The sequence below is a fragment of the Canis lupus genome, chromosome 7 (genome assembly GCF_048164855.1).
Source record: "Canis lupus baileyi chromosome 7, mCanLup2.hap1, whole genome shotgun sequence".
Taxonomy (NCBI): Eukaryota; Metazoa; Chordata; class Mammalia; order Carnivora; family Canidae; genus Canis; species Canis lupus.
This window is the reverse complement of record NC_132844.1, coordinates 23,404,660-23,429,320: the sequence shown is the minus strand read 5'-3', so window position 1 is coordinate 23,429,320 and position 24,661 is coordinate 23,404,660. Positions and strand designations below refer to the sequence as shown.

General features: G+C 41.0%; 1 protein-coding gene and 1 non-coding gene across 7 annotated transcripts in view; both read right to left on the bottom strand.

Annotated features, from left to right (window-relative positions):
- The window catches only part of BACH2 (BTB domain and CNC homolog 2), a 359,456-nt gene that overhangs the window by 49,318 nt on the left and 285,477 nt on the right, over positions 1–24,661 (bottom strand). The gene's annotated exons all lie outside the window — the stretch shown is intronic.
- LOC140637433 (U6 spliceosomal RNA) lies at positions 3,327–3,431 on the bottom strand. Its single transcript, XR_012034546.1, has one exon. It is a non-coding gene; the product is annotated as a U6 spliceosomal RNA (small nuclear RNA).

Here is a 24,661-nt window from a genome sequence, read left to right as displayed (position 1 = left end):
AGCCTTGGTAAAATGGAAAGTGAAAGGTACACTTGGTCTTACGTATGAACACAGGGTTATGTTTGGTTGTATGCAGTACCTTATATAAAACTGCTTCATAAGGACCCTAAGTTGATCTATTATTATGATTATAATCATCAGATTAGGCTGCTCACAGTGGCAGATCTGGGAACACAGCTAGACCACAGGAGCTAACCCTTACTACCATGGTACCAAGTCTGACTGGCAACCCTCCAGGGGGAAAAGAAGGGCCAGGTGTGGTTTTTCTCTGCTGCTTTTCAGCCCTGAGGACACATGCCTGAGAACCCAGATCTTGGGTAGAGTAATCACCTACCAGTGAATCTGTAGAACCATGCTGGCTTCCGTTGGAAGGACTTGTACTGTTGCTTTTTCTTTCTTGTAAAGTCTTTATAACTTTTATTTCTTTTTTTTAAAAGATTTTTATTTATTCATGAAAGGCACACACACACACACACACACACACAGAGACACACACACACACACACACACAGAGAGACAGAGAGACAGGCAGAGGCAGAGGGAGAAGCAGGCCCCATGCAGGGAGCCTGACGCGGGACCCGATCCCGGGACTCCAGGATCACGCCCTGGGCCAAAGGCAGGCACTGCTGAGCCACCCAGGGATCCCCTAACTTTTATTTCTTAATGTAATTATACAATGGGCTAATTGTCTAAATTTTGTAAATACAATATTTTCAATGTTTATCTTTTGTTATAATTTCAGCATACTTACCATTTTACCCTTTTATCAATACAATCAGTTGTCATGCTATTGATTAGTCAGTGGTGAGCTAGTCTCACCATAAGGAGAGCTTAATTTTCAGTATTTTTACCAATGGTCGGGGGCACAGTGGCCTTATTCTTCATGTACTAGCCACAGAGAGATGTCTGAATTAGAATTAAAGCTTAAAAGGTGGCAGATAGTTTACATTCTGGTTAGGTTTAATTAGATGTTAATATTTTGGAAAGAAAAAAAGATATAATCCAAATGTAAGACAGAAATAATTATTTAAGCTTACATATGATGAAAACCAATAGGATTTCTAATGGTTCCTACCTTTAAATATGATTAGAAAGAGAACATGTTCTCAGTGGGGGAGAATGTTGAGGACTATGATGGCAAAATCTGAAAACTGATACTCAGGTTCCCTGAATTGATGAGCAATTATTTGTATTGTGTATAGTTACAGTCCTTTATTTTAATAAGTATATTAAACTCTGGAAAAAAAATGACAAAAAGACCAGAAAAGTCATATTTATGAAAAAGAAATGGGACTTATGTACTATGAGAAAGTATTTTTAGTGGCAACTTAGTAACTATTTTTGACAGGAATCTTTAAAAATCCAGGATCTGGGGAAACAGCATGAGATCACGACATGCAGGCCAATTTTTCAAAATTTTCTCTAAGTAGTTGTTACCTACATGAAGAATCTAAGTCAGTGCGATATTATTTGATAAAGTTATACAAAGCTCTGTCTGTGGATGGTCAGTACCTGTGGAACGATGATTATAGCAAAGATGCTATAATCATGGAAAGTGAAGAAAGGGAAATGGGGGTGAGGTATAGATGCTTAGGAACCCAAGCAGAAGAGCTTGGTATTTGGTATTTTGGAAGAAACACACAAATCAGATAACCAAGAATGGCTGGTTGAAAGAAACACACACAAGAAGTATTTTCATCTAAATGTGCTTAATGCAAAAAGCCTGTTCCTGTATTTTATATAAAATTTATGAAAACAGGCATGACCCTGTATTCCCAATGAGATGCCACTGTGGCTTTCTTTGGGTGGAAATTGTACAAGATCAACAGGGCTGTGGGCAGAAAAAAATACTGAGTTATGAAGTGTTTCCTAAACTTCACAGACTTGTGACCCACTGTCACAATTTTTAGTATTTTCTCTAATCCAACTCTTTCTTCCTCAGATACATTTAGCTTAAAAAGAAACCTATCCTAAGCAAAACTGTGAAATCTCAGGTTATACTTTCTCTAGTACATCTTAAAATAAACACAATAATTTGTAAAAAGGTTCCTCATATACCACTTGAGATCATTTCATGTCCATGTTGTACTACACAAATTCATATTTTAAGAAATATTGGGATTAGGATTCTGGCTAAGTGCTGACATAGAAGACATTTGGCCATGGCCTCTCATATTATCCAGTCTGAAACACAGGGAAAGGACAGTGTGTTACTTCCCCGTGGTTGTGGGGCGGGGGTGGGATGGGGTGGGGAGTGAAGTAGCAAAAGGTGGTAAAGCGTTGGTAGACATGAAGTGTTAATTCTTGATCGGCAACAACATCATTTTCTTTTCTGGGGCTAGTGAGAATCAGTGGATTAACATTTACAAGGTGCACAGAACTTTGCAAGTGTCTACTGTAGCTATCAGTCCCTTGGAGGGAAGCAAACAACTGAGGAGGAGGCACCCAGCCTGGAAGAGGCCGATGGAGTATAGGCTTGTGGGTGGCCTAAGGGGGTCCTGTTGGCATCTTCTAGCCTGTATGCTGACAGGCTACCTCCTCTGTGTGTAGCCCAGGACTCCAGATGCTGTAGTAAGGTGGCACCAGTTTGGTGAGGGTGGGAATGTGAAAATTCTCCTATCAGCGATGCACAGATGTCGGAACTCCTCCATTCCCGCTACTGGCACAGGGCTGCCTCTGGGGCCGCCACATGAGATCATCTGAGTTGGACTCTCCAGGGACTCAGCTGGGCGGCGCCTCTACAGCTTTTGTCAGAGGCTTATTTTTCTTGCAAAAAAGGAGAGAAAAACCTGACTCCCCAAATGAAGGGGACTTTCTGTAACCCTCCTGCCATTTCCCTCTCACCTCTATAGTGTAGCTGAGCTCTTAGAAAGCCGGTGTTAAGGCACTTCAGCAAGAAGCCAGGCCACTGAGAGCCCCCTTCTACCAGCTGTTAATGGTTGTCGATGAAAAAGGCAGACACAGGGCTGCAACGAACGGAGCCAAAAATAACCCGACAGCAGTATTTTCCAGGATTCAATCATTTCTGGTGCTGGAAAGAGGGAGCTTGAGGAACTGAAGTACAGCTCTATGACCACAGTGGAGAGGCTGGAGGGACGAAGGCCATCATGGGCTGATGCTCGTATAACCTAGTCCTCGTGTAGCAGGACCTGTAAGGGCTTTCTCAGGAACCCAAATCTGAGAAAGACTAAAACAGGAAAACGGGAAGGCAAGGGAAGGAGGACTGATGTTGGAAGGGAACTGACCTCAGTCCCCCTGCATTTTAACTCCGGGGCCATGCACTGGGGGAGCTCTGTGAGGCTGGCTCTTCTTGGCGAGTGTGTGTGTTTGATATGGTACACTGTAGGAATTTATGTGTTGTCCTTACACAGGGCCATACTAATCTTCTCTGTACGTTCCAGTTTTCGGGTATGCGCTGCTGAAGCGAGCACTTCTTGGTGTGTGTTTTTAATCTGTGTTTCATTCTGTGGGATTTACAAACCCATCCCATGATCAAGACATGGGATGTGCTAAGGAGACATATTTCTCCTTAGAAACCCTGCCCTTGACTCCTAGCCTGGATGGGGTTGCCTCCCTACTCCCTTTCCACTCAACAGGATCTCTCTTTAATAGAGATTTGTAGCACTATAGGCTCAGGAACTCAAAGTTTTTGTTTTTCTAACATCCTGCCTCCATTTCTGCTTTTAAATCATATATCAATCTTATCAGCCATTTCCCCAAGAATTGTAGTTACATTATTGTTTTTTTGGTTTTATTTTCTTTTTTTTTTTTTGAAGATTTTGTTTTTGAGTAATCCCTATACCCAACACGGGGCTCAAACTCACAACCCTGAGATCAAGAACAGCATGCTCCACTGACTGGGTCAGCCAGACGCCCTATGGTTTTCTTTTCATTTTTACAATTGTATACACATAATAGAGGAGTCTTTTCCCTGGTATTTTCACTGTCATTCAATTCAGATGTGCATGTGGCACTCTTAAATCTTTCTACCTGCTCTCTGAAAGTTTTGATACTCCTCGAGAGTAAAACTAATAAGCCTCTGAACAGCACTTCCATTTAAACTGTATACTTGATCTTTCTGGGCTTGGCAAACCATCACCCACTCAGAACCTAGACAGGAAAGTGGCAGATGATTCAAGCTTCATTAGGAACAAGTCATGCCAAAATAACTTCATTTCTGGTTTTGATAGGATTACTGCTCAGAGAATGCGGTAGAAATAGCATCCCAGGATTTCAGCAAGGCAGCTGATATCTCTTAGGCCACTCTTTGAATAATATGAAAAAAAAATGGGGTCTGGAAGATAGTAAAATTAAATGACCAGTAGCTGGATGATGGATCAATGTCAACGTCAACCTGAAGGAAAGTGTTTGGTGACGTGACCCAGGCTTCTGTTGTCTGCTCTGCTGTTTAAGTTCTATACCTGACTAGGAAAAGATGTGAGTGGCAAGCCGCTCAGATACTTCAGGAAAGACAATCAAGATTCCAAACAATGACCACAGACTAATATTATGGAGTAAAGATTCACTTTAACAAAAATAGAAATTAAATTCTCTATGGGGATTAAAAAAGTGAACTTTAAAAGGACAGGATGTTAAAGTGCTGGCTTAACAAGGTGAGTCAGTACAGTGACACAGATGCCAGGAAACTTAATGCAATCCTGGGCTACAGCAAGAGATGCATAATGCAGGGACAGGGTAATAACTTTACCCTTCAGATCACATCGAGACTCTAGCATTTAGTGCTGTATGTTAAGAGCAACAAGGATCATGATGAGCACTGAATCCATGTGATATACGGAACCAAGCTGTTAAATCCAGAGAAAGCAAGATTTACAGGGCCCACATAAGAGCTGCCTTTAGAGAGCTAATGGGCTATTACGAGAAGAAGAGATGAAATTTGTTCTCTTTCATTCCAGAGGGTATAAATAAGATCACAAATAAAACTGTAAGGGATGTAGATATCTGCTAAAAGTGAGGAAGGATTTTCTAGTAATCACTGATGACAAAATGGAGGCAGCTCTGGAGTGGTGGTGAGCTCCCCATTGCTGGAAGTGTTCCAGCAGAGGCTGGAGAGCTACCTCTATCATTTTAATAAAAGCATTCCAAACTGGATGGGAGATTGGACTAGATGATTTCTAACATGCCTTATTTTCTAACCTGTAATCCTTGACACTCCTTACCATTTCTCCACAATAATTAAGAGTTATGATTCTTAGTATTCCTTAAACACTTGATACAAAAATTGACAAGGAAGAAAGACAAGGTTGATAGTATTTTCATTTACTCTGGATACCACTGGCAAGATATATGGAGTTGGCAAAACAAACAGCTTTCTTGAACTTCCCCAAGTCTCCTGTGAGTCTATGAATGACATATCCTTCAACCTACTTTAGTTTGGAATGCTGGCCTAGTCCAACCAGTCTGCTGAGATCATGTACAATTTACAGGGAACACAGGGAGTCTTGATAGAATGTAATGGAAAGCAGTATTAACAAAAATAAAGAAGTCAGTGATTTCCTAAGTATGTAAGTTTTCAAAGGCCATCATACCTATTCAACAAAAATTCAACTGTATAGTTACAGAACCTTGAAATTAAACAAATGCAGACTTAGCAGACTGAGTTTCAAGACATTTATACAGGCATCATTTCCAGGCATGATTTTCCCTCACTGAACAAGTAAGCTCCTTCTATTTAGACCTGCCAGGGGAGCAAGTGTAGTCAATCACATGGGCCTACAATTTTGTTTGAATGGATAGCAGCATGCCTCATCTTGTATTTTCCTGGGCTTGACAAAATAACAGCCACTTAATAATATCATGAAAGTCGTACACACCCTGCCATTCTATACACCTTGAAAATGGCAGGAGAAAATAGCCCGAAGCCTTTCCTCCTCAATAATCTCTTGGACAGGGTTTAGTACTGAACCAGGTAATCCTGAAATCTTTGCTAATGAGAGGAAAAGAAACCAGATGATCTGACCACAGGTAGAAGAGATGGAGGACACAAGGCAATGAAAGCAGTGAAATGACGTAACTCTAAAACATGGAAGTCAGTACTGTGATTTACTCATGGTTGATACTTACGGTAGATATCTCTATTTTATCAAGAATGGTCAGAACTTAGGAGAGAACACAGCTCTGTACCAGCAACCTGAGGCCAAAGCAAAAGAGATGCTCATGCAATGATGGGGCCAACTAGGTTCCTGGAGATCACCCATCCTAGCTCCTGTGTAGCCATCTGTTTCCTGTGCTAGTGCTTAGGACTCAAATCTGGGTTGGAATTTTTTGGACAGTTTTCCCAGGTCTGTGACCTTGCTATCTCATTAATGATTCTAACTCAAATTCTAGACACAAAGTTGAGATGAACAATTGAACTAGGGCTTCCTATTGTGGAGCTGGCAGTGGAGGGACCTTCTCCTGACACTGGCCTTTGATCACAGATGGCCATGCTGGTACAGAGCCTGCCCCTCTAAGTTCTATTAAGACAGAACAGGAAGAAAGCCTTGGATGCTAAGATGATCATGCTCTTTCAGAAATCTTTAACTCAAAGCAAGTTACAATTTCAAATAATATCATACATTTTTTTTTCCCCAAAAAGGATTGAAGTAAATCCTAAGATCCAAAAATAACCTTCTAATACAGACTGAGGAACCCACAGGGGCCAGACTCTATAGGACCCAGGGAATTATACAATTCAATACCTGGTTAGAAAAGGGGCCCACAAGTGTGTATGAAGCATAAAAGAGGCTGGTTTTGGACCAAGAGGCAATTGTATTTGAAGTAAGTAACAGTAGGAGCTGAAATAGAAATTTGTGCCAAGTAGAGCTGCCCTAGACTGCTGCTTGACATTAAGCCTAGCAGAGGACTACCCAGTGGGCATGCTGGGTATCTTAAGGGTGACTCTGAAGCCTTTTCTTATCATGAATGGTGATGATGACCATGAATGGAAGACCCCTGTGCCATGTACCAGGTACTCACTCCCATCCTACTATCCCCGGGAGCTAGGTTCAGGGTTTTAGGAACTTACCCAGCACTAAACTGGTTGGTGTGCTTCCAAGAGGCTACTCTCTCTACTCATCTTGCTACCTACTGAAATCCAAGCTCTTAAATAACTACTCCTGGCCAGAGCAGGAGTTGCCTGAGATAAAGAAAAAGAGTGATTCTGGGACTAGGTATCCTGGATTTTCCAGTAATCGGTTATGTGAGCCTGAGTATGTCATATTGCTCCTTGGTCTTTCTTTATTTTTTTTTATTATTTTTTAAAGATTTTATTTATTTATTTGACAGAGAGAGAGCGCGCATGAGAGTGCACACACAAATGGGGTACAGCAGGCAGAGGGAGAAGCAGGCTCCCTGATGAGGAGTGGGGCTTGACCCCCGGACCCTGGGATCATGACCAAGGCCAAAGGCAGACACTTAACTGACTGAGCCACCCAGGCACTCCATCCTTGGTCTTTCTTTAAAAGACAAAATTACATCAGGTCCCTTGTGCAGATGAGCCTTTAAAGGAACTTAAAAATGTCTACAAAATGCTGGAGTTTTTACACATAGATATATAGGCACACACACCATATGTATGTGCATCCTGTAGAATCATGCGGAGGTGGTAATAGAAACATCTATGGTCATAACATAAAAACTTTATCCCATGGGGTAACAGACTCTGCCTGTTTGCTATGTCCTAAGGCATTCAAGTTTTAGAACTTGTGTATTTTTCTTTCCATGGAAATAATGCTGCTAAAGTAGCTTTAAAAAAGCTGTGGTAAAAACCATGTACCTTAAAATTTACCATCATGGTCATTTTTAAATGTATAGTTCTGTAGTGTGAAGTATATTCACACTGTTGTGGAACAGATCTCCGGACTTTTTATCTTGAAAATCTGAAACTCCGTAACCATTAAACAACCCCCTCTTCCTCCCCTTACCCCCCAGGCCCTGGTAACCACCAATCTATTTCCGTTTCTGTGAATCTGACTACTTTAGATACACCATATATGTGGACTCATACAGTATTTGTCTTTGTGGCTGGTTTATTTCACTAACATGACTTTTGAAATAAATCCAAGGAGATGGGAAGAAAAGGTCTGAAGAATGAGAGGGAGAGGGCGAATCCACCTCCCCTCTGCTTCTGGTGTTAGCTAGAAAGGATGGTCTCCTGGAGTGTCCTCTTGTGCTGGACCACAGTGGGTAGAATGTACTACAGCTGCAGAGAGAGGGTCCTCCAGGCAGAGTGGGTTCAAGGCCTACCATCTCCACCAACAAGTGTCTACGGAGGGCCCCATTTTAAGTACACTTTCTGAAGTCCACAGAACCTCAGCAATTTTTCAAGAATTCTCATGAAAAGCTCTCAGCATCTTCCTGGGGGAGGAAGAATCTGAATAAATAAGGCTTCATTATTTTAAGAGCAGCCTCTGTCGGAATCTTGGCGGGAGAGCAGAAGAGGCAATGGAATGCGAATGAATAGTTTCAAAGCTGCCAGAGCCTGCTCTTGAGGAACGAAATATGCTTAGAATGTGTGTCCCTGATGGACGCAGGCGTGGGGCATAGAAGGAAGGGAAATTTGGGTTCAAACTGAAAGACAGCCTGTGGAATCTGGTCACATGTCAAAGGGGTCATTGGCCAAAAATGTCTGGGAACCACTGTTACACTCCAGCTGAACCTTGTAGGGCCGCTCCCACCAACGCGGCCTCACATGTCACTGTGAATAGGGCCATGTCTTCAGCACGAATTCCTCCTTTCCCACCGAAACTTCCATTCAGCACCCAGAACCAGGGAGGCCCTCTACAGCAGCTCCATGTGGGAGCTAGACACCTTTTCTTTCTTTTTTTATATATATATATTTTTTTATTGGAGTTCAATTTGCCAACATATAGCACAACAGTTCTCATTCCATCAAGTGCCCCCCTCAGTGCCCATCACCCAGTCACCCCCACCCCCCGCCCACCTCCCTTTCTACCACCCCTTGTTCGTTTCCCAGAGTTAGGAGTCTCTCATGTTCTGTCTCCCTCTCTGATATTTCCCACTCATTTTTTCTCCTTTCCCCTTTATTCCCTTTCACTATTTTTTATATAGACACCTTTTCATCTGAGCTCACAGAGTTCACTCGCCAGTAGGTTTAATTGTAAATAAAAACATTCTATAAAAAGACTTACACAAGGCAAGCCTAATTATCCTTGCACAAGCTTGCTGTGAGATTCCCAATAGATTTTTAGGTTTTTGCCTCTTCGTTCCACCTGACTGCTGAACATCCCTTGATCTTGCCATCCACCCACCCAAACCCTTGTTGCCTCTCTTAAATCTGCTCCTTGGGTAGACTTGCCTTCGCACCTCAGTTCAAGGCAACTCCTATCCTTCTGGTTTTGTGGCCAAAAAGCTCAGTCATCTTGGATCCTTTTCTTTCTCTCATATCCCACTTCTAGTCAGTTGGTGGGAACTTTGGCAGTTCTGCCTCAAAACAGAGTCAGAATCCAAACCTTTGCATTCCCTCCCTGCTATGTTCTTGTACAAACCACCTCTTGCTTGGGTTATCGTAGGAGATGCATAACTAGTAACCCTGCTTCTGCCCCGGTCCCTGTGCAGCTCGTTCTCCAACCCACCAACCAGAGGCATCCTTTAGAAACATAAGCTGGATTACATCACTTCTAGCCAGAATCCTCCAAAAGATTCCCATTTCTCTGAGTCAAAGCCAGTCACTAAGCGGCCCATCAGGTGCCATGATGAACTGTCTCCTCCCAACTCTACTCTCACTCTGATCTCTGTGTATTTCCTGCTTGGTGAGACCTTCCTGAACTACTGTATCTAAGATTTCAACTCCCGTCCTCATTAACTATTCCCTTCCCTGCTTTATTTTCCCCTGTAACACTGATCACCAACTTACACTGTCCTACTGTTTATAAACCCTGAAGGGAACATACCTTTGTGAAGGTAGAGGGCTGATCTGTACACAGTAAGTGCTCAATACAAATCTGTTGAATGGATGAACAGCTCCTTCTGGCCACTCAGGTCTCAGCTCAAAGGCCCCCTTCTTGGAGAAGCCTTCCCTGGCTGCCCTACCAAACACTGCCTCTCCCTTGATGGCTATTCATCATATCACCCTGTTTATTTTGCTTCCAGCACTTAACCACAATCTAGACTTATCTTGTTTTCTTTTTTGTTTTCCCCACTAAAAGACAGGCCCAGAAGAACTCCAATTGACTCTGTCCTATCCCTTGCTATATCCCCAACACTTAGACCAGGGCTTGGTACAGAGTAGGTGCTCAATGCATGCTTCCTGAATGAATGGAGCACTTTCATTGCAGAATCAATCCACATTGATTATTTGTTTGCCCTGAATTTTTTAACTTGGAGATTTCAATCTATAGGGAAAAAAAGCAAGAGATGTACATTTATACCATTAATCTAGAGCCACCAACTGTTCAATTTTGCTAAATGTGTACACTCTCTATTCTATCAATGTGTATACACACACACATATACATTTCTTTTCAGAACCATTTGAAAATAAATCATGACATTTCACTTCTGAATACTTCAGCATATATCTCTTGAGAATAAGAACAGTCTATATAACAAAAATACCATTTTCCTACCCAAGAAAAGTAATGTTGATATAACATTGTAAACTAACATACAGGTAGTCTATCTTCAGGGTTTCTAAATTGCTCCAAGGATGTCATTTACAGATTTTTTTTTCCAATCTGGGAGCTAATCAAAGGTCACGTATTGCATTTACCTAGGATAATCCCTCATCATTTTGACTTTCATGACACTGACATTTTTGGAAAATTCAGGCTAGCTGTCTTGAAGAATGTCCCACTGAGGCTGTCTAGTCATAGGACCAAATGCAAAACTTAATCTAATTTATCCTTTTATTCTGTGTGGTTAACCAACGAATTTAAAACACAGTGAGTTCATTTTTTCTATTTGTTTTAAATTTTTAGGTTTGCTGCTTCTTGTCCTTTTGCCTAAATTTAAACCTTTTGACTATGTAAAACATTTAAATGGTTCAAAAGTCAACCTCAAGTAAAAAGATATATTCAGAGAGTCTCTCATCTCAAACTTTTTTTTTTTTTAATTTTTTTTATTTGTTTATGACAGTCACAGAGAGAAAGAGAGGCAGAGACACAGGCAGAGGGAGAAGCAGGCTCCATGCACCGGGAGCCCGACGTGGGATTCGATCCCGGGTCTCCAGGATCGCGACCTGGGCCAAAGGCAGGCGCCAAACCGCTGCGCCACCCAGGGATCCCCATCTCAAACTTTTCACTCTCTTTTTACCCCCGTTCTATAGGTCACTCTTTTTTCATAATTCTTTATCTTTTCTGTTTCTTTTTTATAAAGTCTGAAAATGTGTGTATGTGTTTATGAGTTATACATATACTTTTATATATTATAAATATATATTCTTATTTTCCCTTTTTCCTTGCACACAAGGGAGCATACCATATATAGTGTATGTGCTCTTCTGCATCTTATTTTTGCCTTCTAAAATATATCCTGGAAATTATTCCATATCAGTGCATGGAGCTCTTCTTTTTTTCTTTCTTATGACTGCATCATACATGGTTATGTGGTTGTACATATGTGCATAATGTTGCACATGTGTTGTTCTGTATTTGTACAAATCCATCTTTTTTTAGTGCATTGTTATAGACTGAATTACATCCCCCACCAAATCCATAGTTTGAAGCCCTAATCCCTCATGTGGCTGTACTTAGAGATGGGGTCTTTAAGGAGGTAATTAAAGTTAAATGATGCCATAAGGTGAGGCCTTAATCTCATAGGACTGGTCTCCTTATAAGGAGAAGAGATACCAGTGCTCTCCGTGTACAGAGGAAAGGCCATATGAGGATACAGCAAGAAGGTGGCTGCCTACGAGCCTCAAGCCTCCAGAACTGTGAGAAAATACATTTTTGTTTAAGCTATCCAATCCGAGGTATTTTCTTATGGTACCCTGAGCTGACCAGTAAGTACATGAGTGTTAGAAGAATTAAATACTATAGACCTCCCATGTAAACAAACTGAAGTTGATTTAAGAAAAAAATAACTTAAAAAAAAAACTTAAAAGAAGAGACATTTCTGGAGGTCCCTGAGGAGGAAGCAAGGAAGAACCAGTGCTCTGTTGGCCACAAAGTAGGTATTAGTTTGCCTATTAGGTAAAAGTTGTTTTAAATGCCAGCATGAGCCTTACAGGTGCAGATCCATTCGAGCATCACTTTCTATTCTGACTCACTCTTCTGAAATTTCAATCATACACGTGTCAGTTGTCTTATTCCAGATTTTGGGCATGATGAAGGGGAATCACCTTATTATTGCAGGGCTCCCATGAACTGATGCAGGGGAAATGTGGAAAGGAATGAAAGCCGAGTAAGTTCCAGGGGATCCCGGGGGTCTAGGCTTTTCAGGATCAGGGGGTGACTTCGTTGTGTCTTCTTTTAATAAAGCCCAGTTAAAGGTGAAAGAAGCCTTTTACTGTTAGTTTTGTAAAATGTCACCATCCATCTGATTAAAATAAAAACATGTCCTTATTACTGAACATTCTGACACATCTTTGTCAAAGATTTGCCTAACGTAAATACTAAGGTTATTGAGTGACTTCCCAAAGCAGACCTTTAGAGATATTTATGTATGTTGGAAAATATCTATGAAAGGATGCTCCTTTTATTCAGTTTCAGTACTTGAACACCAGGCTGACAGGAAAGGAGAGATAACTCTTCGCATCCTCTCCATCCTTCATAGCTGCATCAGATTTGAGGGAAGGGTGAGACTTTTTTTTTGTATATTTTTTTTATTGGAGTTCAATTTGCTAACATCTAGCATAACACCCAGTGCTCATCCCGTCAATGCCCCTCTCAATGCCTGTCACCCAGTCACCCCAACCCCCCCCCACCTCCCTTTCCACTACCCCTTGTTCGTTTCCCAGAGTTAGGGGTCTCAGGGTGAGACTTTTCTTCTCTATCTGGGAATGCCTTAGGGTTAGAGACTTGGAAAATACCTGAGATGTTTCCATCTAAAATAACAGTAGTGATTTCCAGAGGTGTCACTCTAGAAAACATACAGGAAGGCAAGGGCATCTCTAAGTTTCAATGACCAAGGTAAACTTAAATATGAAGAAAGGTCCTAAACTTTTAATAAGAAGGAATTAGAAGCAACCTATTCCCTTTATTGCTTGTTGGTTTGATTTTCACTTAACCAATGACACCGTAGATACCAGTCTGATCAGCCTGATTTAAGGACGTTAGTTTCTAAGGGGAATGCAGATCCCTGAACTGGACAGAAGGGACCAGAAAGCATGAGGGCAGCACTGGTACTTTTAGGGAGAAAACCAGTGAGGCCCACAGAACCTCTGAAATCATATATAAAGTCATATTTGAAGTTTTATTCTTCCAATGCTATGCTCCATCCTTCATTAGGTCTTCCTTCGTTCCTTTCCTTCTATCCACTGAACTGTTCAAATAATCCTTTTATTACTACAAAAATGTAATAATGCACGCTGTAGGGAATTGGAAAATGCAGACAAGCAAAACAAAATACATCACATTCTACCACTCACAGGTCACCACTGTTAACATTTTAGCACATGTCCCTATGGCTTTTTACACACACACACTCTCTCTCTCTCGTGTTTTTTAACCAAACAAGATCATACTGGGTGTATCATTCCCCAGTCTGCCTTTTCCAGTTATCACCACCTTTCCATTTTAAGAAAACTTCATCTACTTACCTAGACTACATTTGAATTTCTCCAATTTCCTCCCAAAAGTTACAAAACTGGTTGTCCAAACCAGTAACCACTCCAGGACCATATACTGCATCTGGTTTTTAAATCTGTTAAATCTTGTTTAATTTAGCATAGTCCCATTTTTATGACACTGACTTATTGAAGAAATTGGGCCATTTGTTCTGTAAAACGTCCCACCCCCTTGATTTGACCTGTTGCTACCTTCATGGTGTTGTTAAGCCTATTTCTCTAATCCTTGATTTTCCTCTAACTGGAAGCTATTATATAAAAGGCTTTGAGGTCAAGCTATGCACATACATTGGGGATGATGTGTATTTTATGAATGTGTGCAGCAGAAGACATCTGATACTTGGTTGGCCCACCAGTAGTGATGCTCAGATTGATCCCTGCCCGTGTAGATGTGCAGTCAGTGTGTGTGTGGTGTTACCTGGTGTGTCTGTGTGTTGCTTTGTACTACAAAAATGTCCATCAAACACTCACCACCATGGTTTTAACCCTACGTGATCACCTTTCCCGAATCTGTTCCTGGCGTTTAAAAACATGTGATACCAGATTATAAATAACCCTGAAGCAGGGACTTAGTGCTCTAGAAATTTGATATATCCTTGTGGGTCCTTGTATGCAGGTGTGCTAAGTAAGACTTGATGCTCAGAGTATCATTTGGGAGGCATACTCCCTTAAAAGGTGATTTCGGGAGCACCTCTTCATGCATCTGCAGTGAGATAAACTGCTGGAGATGAAATATTTCCCAAATTACTGAAAGGAAAGTTAAAGCCAGTGATTCTGAGTAAACCTCATTCTTAGTAGAGGAATCAGCAATAGAGGTCTAAGTGTTGGAGTCCACCTCAGTCCCTGCCTGCCCCCTTTTTATCTTCTCTTTTCTGAGGAACATCACGTCCTGGTGATTTCAGCCATCACCTACATGCCAGCATTCCTAATATTTGTCTCTTCAGATCTGTACTCAGTGTCTTGGGTATATATAAAGCACCATAGATACAGATCAAGGTTCCATGGCCTTTTTCCCCACCTGTGTGTTGTCACAGCGAATTTTCTGGGATCTGTGGAAGGTGTTATCATTCTCTCTGCCCTTTAACCAGCGTACAGACCTTTCTCAGCTCATGCTAGGATCAGGGTGAGTCTCCTAGGGGTACCCTCTGTCAGGAATAGTTTGTCATTCCATCCATTAACCATTCCATTGCTAAACAGATATTCCTTAAACTATTTTTCATCACCTTATTTCTTGGCTCACATTTCAGTGAATTTCTCTTGCTTATCTGACTGAAATTAAATTCTTTTGTCTCAATTTTGTTCTTTCATAGTAAGGTCCCATGTAATCTGACCGTATTTTTTTTAATAATAAATTTATTTTTTATTGGTGTTCAATTTGCCAACATACAGAATAACACCCAGTGCTCATCCCGTCAGGTGCCCCCCTCAGTGCCCGTCACCCATTCACCCCCACTCCCCGCCCTTCTCCCCTTCCACCACTCTTAGTTCGTTCCCCAGAGTTAGGAGTCTTTTTTTTTTTTTTTTTTTTTGAGTTTTGAGTTAGGAGTCTTTATGTTCTGTCTCCCTTTCTGATATTTCCCGCACATTTCTTCTCCCTTCCCTTACATTCCCTTTCACTATTATTTATATTCCGCAAATGAATGAGACCATACAATGTTTGTCCTTCTCCGACTGACTTACTTCACTCAGCATAATACCCTCCAGTTCCATCCACGTTGAAGCAAATGGTGGGTATTTGTCATTTCTAATGGCTGAGTAATATTCCATTGTATACATAAACCACATCTTCTTGATCCATTCATCTTTCGATGGACACTGAGGCTCCGTAATTTGAACTATTTCCCCAAGTCTGCCATTTGTGCTAATCAAAGCTGGCTCCTTAATGTCCTGTGAATGCTTCATTTTGGGCCTTGGCTATGCCAGTGTCCTCTCCTGGAGGATCCCTCCCCACGTGTTCCCTAAAAAAGTCCTATCGGTCCTGTTGGTGCTGGGTTTAGGTGGTCTAAACTTCATGGAAGAGATGAAAGGAAAATCCTGTCCTTTCCCACATTACAAACAATGGCCAATGGCCAACACAACTTGGCAGCTACAACAAATGCTCTTGAGTTGTTCAGCTTTGATTTCATTGGTTTTATCTTGATCCTTCAACTATATTGCAAGCTCTTTGAAGGAAATGATCTTGCCTTATGTTTTTAAGTTAATCCTCTAAAGAAGTGACCTATGAAAGAGTTATGTGTTCCACCCTTCTGCTTCTATGAACTGCTTTAGTGAAGCCACCTTGTCCTTTTGAATACCTGCTTTAAACACATCACACATATACACCCCATCTCTTCTGAAGTAATTCTGTTTTTTTTTTTTTGTACCTTTTTCCAGTGCCTTGCATCTTACACTATTATACAATTCTCCTTTAATACAGCTGAAAACCCTCAGATGTAGGGAGGATACTATTTCTTCTATTCTGTGAGTGAGAACATCTGGTCAACATTTACTGTAACTGCCTTAAACAGAGGCATGAAGATACTTTGTTAAACAGAACTTTGAAAGGTCATCACATTTCTCCCTATGAACATCTTGTAAATCTGATGGATTTAAGTCACTCAAAAAACTTCCAGAGTTTCAAAAGGTGTGCTTCAAATATCTTTCAGTATCCTACTAATTTCCACAAACTATGAGGTTCTTACCCTAACTCCTGAAGTTCTACATTCCTAGTCTTTCCACCTTCCTATTACAGGGCACACAGTTCAATTCTTGGGCTACTACAGCTTCTCTAGGGAGAAGTTAGATTCCCACAGTCTGAGGTGTCTACTGGGAAGGAAGAAGCCCTCTTTATGTGGCAGGACCCTTGAGAGTTCTTTTAGCACACATTTTCCTGGCCTTTTAGTAATTTTTCTGTTTTTCCCTACCCTTCTCTTTTTGTAACTAATAAAAAACAAGAATAATAGGTCAGTTGTCAGGCATCAGAAAGCCTCTCCGGACAGATCTCTGAAGTGACTCACACACATAATTCCATTCCAACCCACGTCACTCAACATGGCTCAGCATACACGTGTGTGGCTGCTGCTTTCAAAAACCTGCTCTGCTCTACTCTGTTCTGGTTGCCGGGACCACCTTCACGAATGGTATCATCTCTATATTGTCTTTAGGAAGAAGAATCTGTCAGCAGCTTTTGAAAATAAAGAATTAAAAAAGAAAGCAACAGCAAAAATGAAGACTCAGAGAAGTAAAGAATCAGAAAAAAATGAGTCTCTAGGATATTTAATACATTCCTTTGTAGAGCAAAAGACAAAATGAGATAGTCGCTCCTTCAGCTGTAATTGTGACCTTCTGTAGCCTTCTTTTGATTTTCTTCTAAACACAGGAATCTTTTGTTGGCTAAATCCCAGGTTTTTTTTTTTTTTTTTTTTTTTTTTACCCCTGGGCCAACTTTTTGGCTTGCTTGGAAACAGCTGCCGGTATTTCTTTTTGCTGCCAGTCAGTCAAAAAATGTGCTCACATTGGAGGCCTGGCTCCATCCCACCCAGGGTGCTGAATGCATTAACTTTTTCACACACAGTCTTTGCCAGGCTGCACATAGAAGTCCATCTCAGACGGTAAAGCTCACTGAATCATCAGCTAGCTTGGAGTTGGTGCCAATGTCGGGTAGAGAGACTGTCAACATATTTTAGGAGTCTATGGCAAAGTGATAAATTTTTACTATATGCACCAAGTTAATAGGAAAAAGAACACTTCTGAGATATCAGGAAACCAAAAGTGCCATTATTTAATTGCTCCACTCTTGAAAGCAAAAACAACGCAACCTTTGATCTAGCCTGTGAGTTGGTTAAAAACCAAAATAAACAAGAATAGAAACATAAGGTATTTAACTGATTACTGCCAACAATTTTATTTTACTTTCTTTGTGCTTCTAAGAGCAGCCTTTTCTACTGACAACCACACACCACTCCAATGTCTGGATATGATCCATTTTATTAAGAAATTCCTGAATCAATTTCCTGGTTTATAGCTTGTCCAACCAAGAATCCAGGTGTTCTCACCATAAGAAGGGTCTCTTTCAAAAGCTGTCTGCTTGTATAACTGTACACCCAACAGAAATGTCATGGACACCCCAACAATAGAGCTGAAGCCTGAAGCAGTTTGGTGACATTCCAAGTTTTTGAATGGAATGTGAATCCATTAAGATTATTAGGTAACTTTACTGATATCCTTAAATTTGTGCCAAGTGTTAAAGCTGCCAAAGAAAAGACAGAATAAAAACTGACTCTTGGATTCCAACTCTGAGTATTTTGGTGTGGAAACTGTATTTTCTTGTAACTCATTTAAAAAACACACCATGATTTCACTGTTTAATTGCAATCTCAGTTTTCAGGAAGCAAAGAGAAACAAGATACATAATCGATGTTTCTCTTCCGTTCGGCTTTCAGCCTAAATGGTCCTGTGCTTTTATTGGCAAAGCAGGGCAGGTAATAACAGTGAACAAGAAACCTATTCTAAGAAGAACTGGCTCAAGTGAAGTACCACTACATCATGAGTGACTCAACCATCTACTTGAGAGTGATTACTCTGCAACGATGAAGCCATGCTAATTGGACAATGGCTTGCTGCCAGTTCATGTTGGCATGACCTACAATACCCTTGGCTGACGGCCATTATGTTTCTCTAGCACACTTTTTTTTTTTTTTTTTGTAATCTGGATGGGAAGTGGAAATAATTTTTTAAAAACTCTCCCCAGTGCTATTTAACTTCTTATCATGAATTAAAAGTTTAATTAAGTACCCTGTTAAAGGCCCAGGTTCTATGATTAAATATGACAAAATAATAGTTATGATTACTAACCAAGTGACGAACTTTACAGCTCTGAACTTTGTCTTTAAAGCTATTATTAATTTTAATTGAAATAGCTAAGAGACTCCATAATAGGAGAAAGGAAGAAATGTAAGGGACATTTAATTTCTTTATACGGAAGAGGTTTAAAATGAACAGATGAGGCAGTAACTAATTTTATAAAATGTAATGCAAACAACTTTGCTGTCAAAGGCTTTGTTTAAATCCATTTAAAAATGTTAACTACTGAGGTCATCTCATATGATCTAGGGATAAATAGATATAGTGAAAAGAATCCTTAAACTGGCTTTGAAATCAGGTCACTTAAAAATAATTTTTAGATATGTCTTAGTTTTTGTCAACTCAACTCCTTCTACTATGCCAAAATAGGAGCGCATTTCTGCTAAGTTTCTTTAAATAGGACTTACTGGCCTCAGGATTTAAAAAAATGTAAGAGGTTTGGAAACAGCTTATGCATTTCAGTTTTAAAATTAGCTATTGCTGTGGCTATTTTCACACCAGATTTCCCTCCCTCTGTATCAGCACCATTGAGCAGCCTTTGGAGGTGGAATCACAATAGTATTAGCTCTTCTTTCCTTGGCTTTGCTTTATTACACCCCCATTTGAGACTGAGGCCCAGATTTCAGGGCTGGAAGTCACCTTTATGTTACTATAAATAAGTTCTGCCTTTAGGCATTTCAAAATTATCAGCATGATTCTAGGACTTGAAAACTTCTTACTTGCCAGCAAGTAGTTACCTGGAATATTTTGACTTATTATTTATTTGCTTTTTTTTCATCTGCTGCCAAGTCTCACTAATGCAACCTGGAAAATTGCACCACAGCTTTTAATGAGGATTCTGAGGTAAGAGCCATTTCATCAGAGAAGACTATGCTTTCCTTTTATGGGAATAATAACACCTCCTGTTTATAATAGCACCATCCTTCCAAGAAGTCTAACAGATCACATTTCATTAATCCGAATGGCAGCCCTGCAAGTCAAGCCAGTAACCAGTATTGCTACTCCCTACAAATTCACACTGATATTGAGGTCATTAAATGCAAATACATTTTTCAAAATCCTAAAATCTTTGGAAATGGTGAGAGAGCAATAATCTAAATCTTCTATGACTCGCTTGTATTCCAGGTTATCAAACAGCCCAGTGGTTCTACTACAGCTCTTTAACTGTCATCTCCTGCAAACTCTTGTAAGACCATTTTTTTTTTTTTTAGTATTTTATTCATTTGTTTGAGAGAGAAAGAGAGATAGAGAAAGAGAGCGCACGGCAGGGGGAGAGGCAGAGGGAGAAGCAGGCTTCCTGCTGAGCAGGGAGTCTGATGTGGGGCTCCATCCCAGGCCCCTGGGATCATGACCTGAGCCAAAGGCAGATGCTCAATTGACTGAGCCACTCAGCTGCCCCCTGTAAGACCATTTCTGAAGGCAGGAAGAATTCACAAAGATGAGTAGGAGAAGGAAGCTCGCTCCTCTTGTGAAATCCTATGGTTCTTTCCTTTCCTGACTGGTTTGCTTCCCATCTCTGTGGCCTTTCCCTAATCCAAACATCTCTCCTCTCTTTCTGACCAGTAGGATTTATTCTCTCTCTGTGGTAGGAACCTACAAAGTTCAAGGGCTATGAACTTACGGTACAGGGTCAGACCTCAAACATCATTTTCATATAAGGATGTGTTAAGTCGAGTCTGCCCACTTGCTCAGTAGATCCCATCCTCTTTCAAGTACCTAAGAGCATTTGTTTAGCAATTGGTCTTCCGTATCCTTTATTATCAAGTTTTCTCTCTCTTTGGCAACATTCCCATCAGCCCAAGTCTTAGGATGGGCTAGGCTGTGCTGAGGAAACAAACACCAACTCTTAATGGCTTAACATAAAGGTTTATTTCCCATTCATGTCAGAGTCTGATTTGACTCCCATGGCTCTTCTCCAGCAGTGACTCAGGGAGCTGGGCTACAGTTCCAACATCTCAGAATACTTGGAGTTCTTTGACACCAGTTAAATGGGAATAAACATGAAGAACTCATCCCTACTTTTAACTGTTTCAGACCAGAAGTGACCCACGACTTCCACTCGTATTTCTTTGGCTATAGCTAGTTACATAGTATGCTTGACTGTAAATTTGGTCTTCCTTTGTGTCCAGAGAAGAGAGGAAAACTGGATGTGGGTGGATACTGATCATCTTTACCACAGAGAGCAAACATGCTGGAATTTCTTCCCACTTAAAAAAAGCAAATTAAACTTTTAACACTATTTCCCTCCAGCTGCTGGCCCATTTTTCTACTTCCTTTAATTAGAAATCTAGCCTAAAAAATGTAGACTACCTTAGCGTTTTCACATTTTCTTTTCATTCTCTTTAGAACACAGTCACATTGGTTTTTGATCTCACTGATCCCCTAAAAGTGCTCAATGAAATCACAAATGGCTTCCAAACTTCATCTTAGCGGTCTATTGGCATCATTTGACACAGTTGATTACTCTGTCTTCCTTGAAATGCTTTCTTTACCTGGCTTCCAGTACACTATATATTCCTGCTTTTCCCTCTATCTCAATGGCTTTTTCTTCTTGGTCTACCCCCATTGACTCTTCTTTATCTCTCTGACTTCTTAATTCTAAAAAGCCCCAAGATCCGAACCTAGGGCCTCTTTTTTCCTCTTCCTATCTACACTTACTCCCTTGGTGATGGTATTTTGTCTCATGGCTTTTAATATCCCCAATACTGCGGTATTAAAACTTCTATCTCCAGGCTGAACTTGTCTCATGAATTCCAACCATGCATATCCTACTGTGTACTAGATATCTCTACTTTAACACACGTCTCAGACTTAATGTGTATGAAATAGAACTCCTAATCCCCTTCTTAACACTTAAAACCTACTTCTCCCCATCTTCACCAATCCCAGTTAATGGCAACCCCATTCTTCCAATAGCTCAGACCCTAAACCTTGGAATTCTCTTTAATTGCTCTCTTTCTCTTCTTCCATCCTATATCCATTATATAAGGAAATCTTGTAAGCTTCATTTAAAAATATCACCAGAATCTGACACTGATCATCACTCTACTGCTATCACTCTGATCTAGGCCATTCTATCATGCCTGGGTTGCTGCTGCCTTAGCATCTTAAGTGTTTCCTTTGCTTTTGCCTTTGCCCTCTCTTTCAATCTATTTTTTATTTCTTTTTATTTTATAAATTTTTATTTATTTATGAGAGAGAGAGGGAGAGAGAGAGAGAGAGACAGAGAGAGAGAGAGAGAGAGAGAGAGAGAGAGAGAGAAGCAGGCTCCATGCAGGGAGCCCGACATGGGACTGGATCCCAGGTCTCCAGGATCAGGCCCCGGGCTGGGCTAAAGGCAGTGCTAAACCGCTGAGCCACCCGGGCTGCCCTTCTCTTTCTTCTTAAAAGAGATTTTATTCATCTGACAGAGAGAAAGAGAGAGAGACAGAGAGAGAAAGAGAGAGAGAAAGAAGGAAGGAGAGGAGAGAAAGGAAACAAATAGGGGGAGTGGCAGGCAGAGGGAGAGGGAGAAGCAAGCTCCTTGCTGAGCAGGGAGCCAACGCAGGCTCGATCCCAGGACCCTGGGATCATGATCTGAGCTGAAGGCAGATGCTCAGCCAAATGAGCCACCCAGGTGTCCCTCTTTCAATCTACTTTCCTATACCAATCAAAATGATCTGTGAAACTTTCCAAAAGGCCTCTCAGCTCATTCCAAGAAAAAGTAATGTATTTAAAAGGTCCACAGAAAAATAAAATAAAAAAAATAAATAAAAGGTGCACAGACTGGCCCTGTTACCTGACATGCCTCCCCTCCTATCCTACCACTGGCTCATTCTGTTACTGTGTGTCCATCATGACAAGGCCATTTTAGCCTCAGAGGCCTTCCTTGCTATTCCTTCTGCCTAGGCCACCCAGATGTCAGCATGTCTGGCTCCCTCACCTCCTTCAAGTCTCTACTCAAAGTTATCCCCTTAAAAAGGTCCTTTTTAACCATCCTTTCTTTCTATCCATCTATCTACCTATCTCCTTATTGAGTATAGTTGACACAAAATGATACATTAGTTTCAGGTGTACAACACTGTCAACAAGTTTGTACATTATTCTATGTTTACAAGTGTAGCTGCCATCTGTCACCACACACTATTACAATATCAATGTTGACCACTGTATTTAAAACTGCAGGGATCCCTGGGTGGCCCAGCAGCGGTTTAGCACCTGCCTTCAGCCCAGGGCGTGATTCTGGAGTCCTGGGATCGAGTCCCACATCGGGCTCCCTGCATGGAGCCTGCTTCTCCCTCTGCCTGTGTCTCTGCCTCTCTCTCTGTGTCTCTCATGAATAAATAAATAAAATTTATTAATTAAAAAAATAAAATAAAATTGCAGAGCCCTGACATTTCTCAACCCCCTTCTGTTTTATTCTCAATCGCATCTAAGTACATATTGTATTTATATTGTCTCTCCTCCCTTTCCCTCAGTGGAATATAAACTCAGTTGTTCCCTAAGTTCATCCAATAGCTAGAGCAGTGCGCCCTGGCAAATAGCAGGGCCTTGATTTGTTGAATGAAAGAAATTTGTATTTGTTGAATGAATGAAAAAATGAGTGAGGGGATTCCTGAGTGGCTCAGCGGTTGGGCATCTGCCTTTGGCTCAGGTCGTGATTCTGGGGTCCTGGGATCGAGTTCCGTATCAGGGCTCCCTGCAGGGAGTCTGCTTCTCCCTCTGCCTATGTCTCTGCCTTTCTGTGTGTGTCTCTCATGAATAAATAAATAAAATCTTTAAAAAAAAAGAAAATAAATGAGTGAGGAAACAGAAGCCCAAAGAGGCTGACTGGTTTGGTTAAGATCTTATATGAAATTAGTGCCAAGGTTCAGACTGGTTTTCCCAGCAACTCATGATGGGAATGAGGCTACTGCTCCTTAAATCTACAATTTTGCCTATTAATCTTCGTCAGTTTTGTCTAGGTGGTGAATGGGGTGAGGCCAGAGGGTTGGCTCTGTGCTCTGGGGTGGGTGTTTCGTTCTTTTTATCTTGGTCATGCACTCCCCAAATAACTCAATTACTGTTTCCCATCAATTCTCACCTCCCCCAAAGTTACACTCAGGCTAAGAACATTGTTGGCAAGCTGTGTGCCAGGATTAAGTACTTTCTGTAGTATTGCACACCAAAACTACTGTCCAAAGATAATCATGACTATCTTATTGCTTCTTTAAAAGACTGGACCTAAGCCATCCCAGAGACATTAGCAGCTTTCATCTCCTCTAAAAACCTTCAGTCAAGGAGATTCCATAATTTCCTCATCGGTCTCTGTGCTTGGCAGTACTACTACAAGAACATTCTTTATTGCACCCTGTGGTTAAGTCTTAACAACAAATGCCTTTGCTTCAGAATCCTTCTGGGTCAGTTTTCCTTTTTGTTTAGCACTGAAAAAAATGAGATCTGCCCTAAAATGTTGAGAGAGAGAAGTGAAATAGAAAGCATAAAACAGAGATAGAAAGTGAGCCAAAGCTTGAAATATATTTATACCTAAGAGAGCATATGGTCCACCTGAAGGGGCATACTTACCCCTACCCAATAAGCTCTTTTCTGCATGAAACTTTCTCCTTCTCTAGAAGGTGAAAGACCATGGTTAGTAAACCCAAAGAAAGGTGGTAGAGCTTTGGCAATAATCTTATTTTTTCCTCCCTTGTTTTTATTTTTATTTTTTTAAAGATTTTATTTATTTATTCATGAGGGACAGAGAGAGAGAGAGAGAGAGAGAAAGAAAGAGAGAGAGAAGCAGAGACAGGCAGAGGGAGAAGCAGGCTCCATGCAGGGAGCCTGACGTGGGACTCGATCCTGGGTCTCCAGGATCACGCCCTGGGCCGAAGGCAGACGCTTAACCGCTGAGCCACCCAGGTGTCCCTTCCTCCCTTGTTCTTAAAATATTTATTTAATTTTCACAAATAAAAATTACATATAATTAAGGTTTACAATGTGATGTTTTGTGAAATGATCACCACAATCAAACTAACTTACATATCTAACACCTCCCATGGTTCTCATTTGTGTGTGTGTGCGTTTGTGTGTGTGTGTTTGGGGTGAGAACAACTG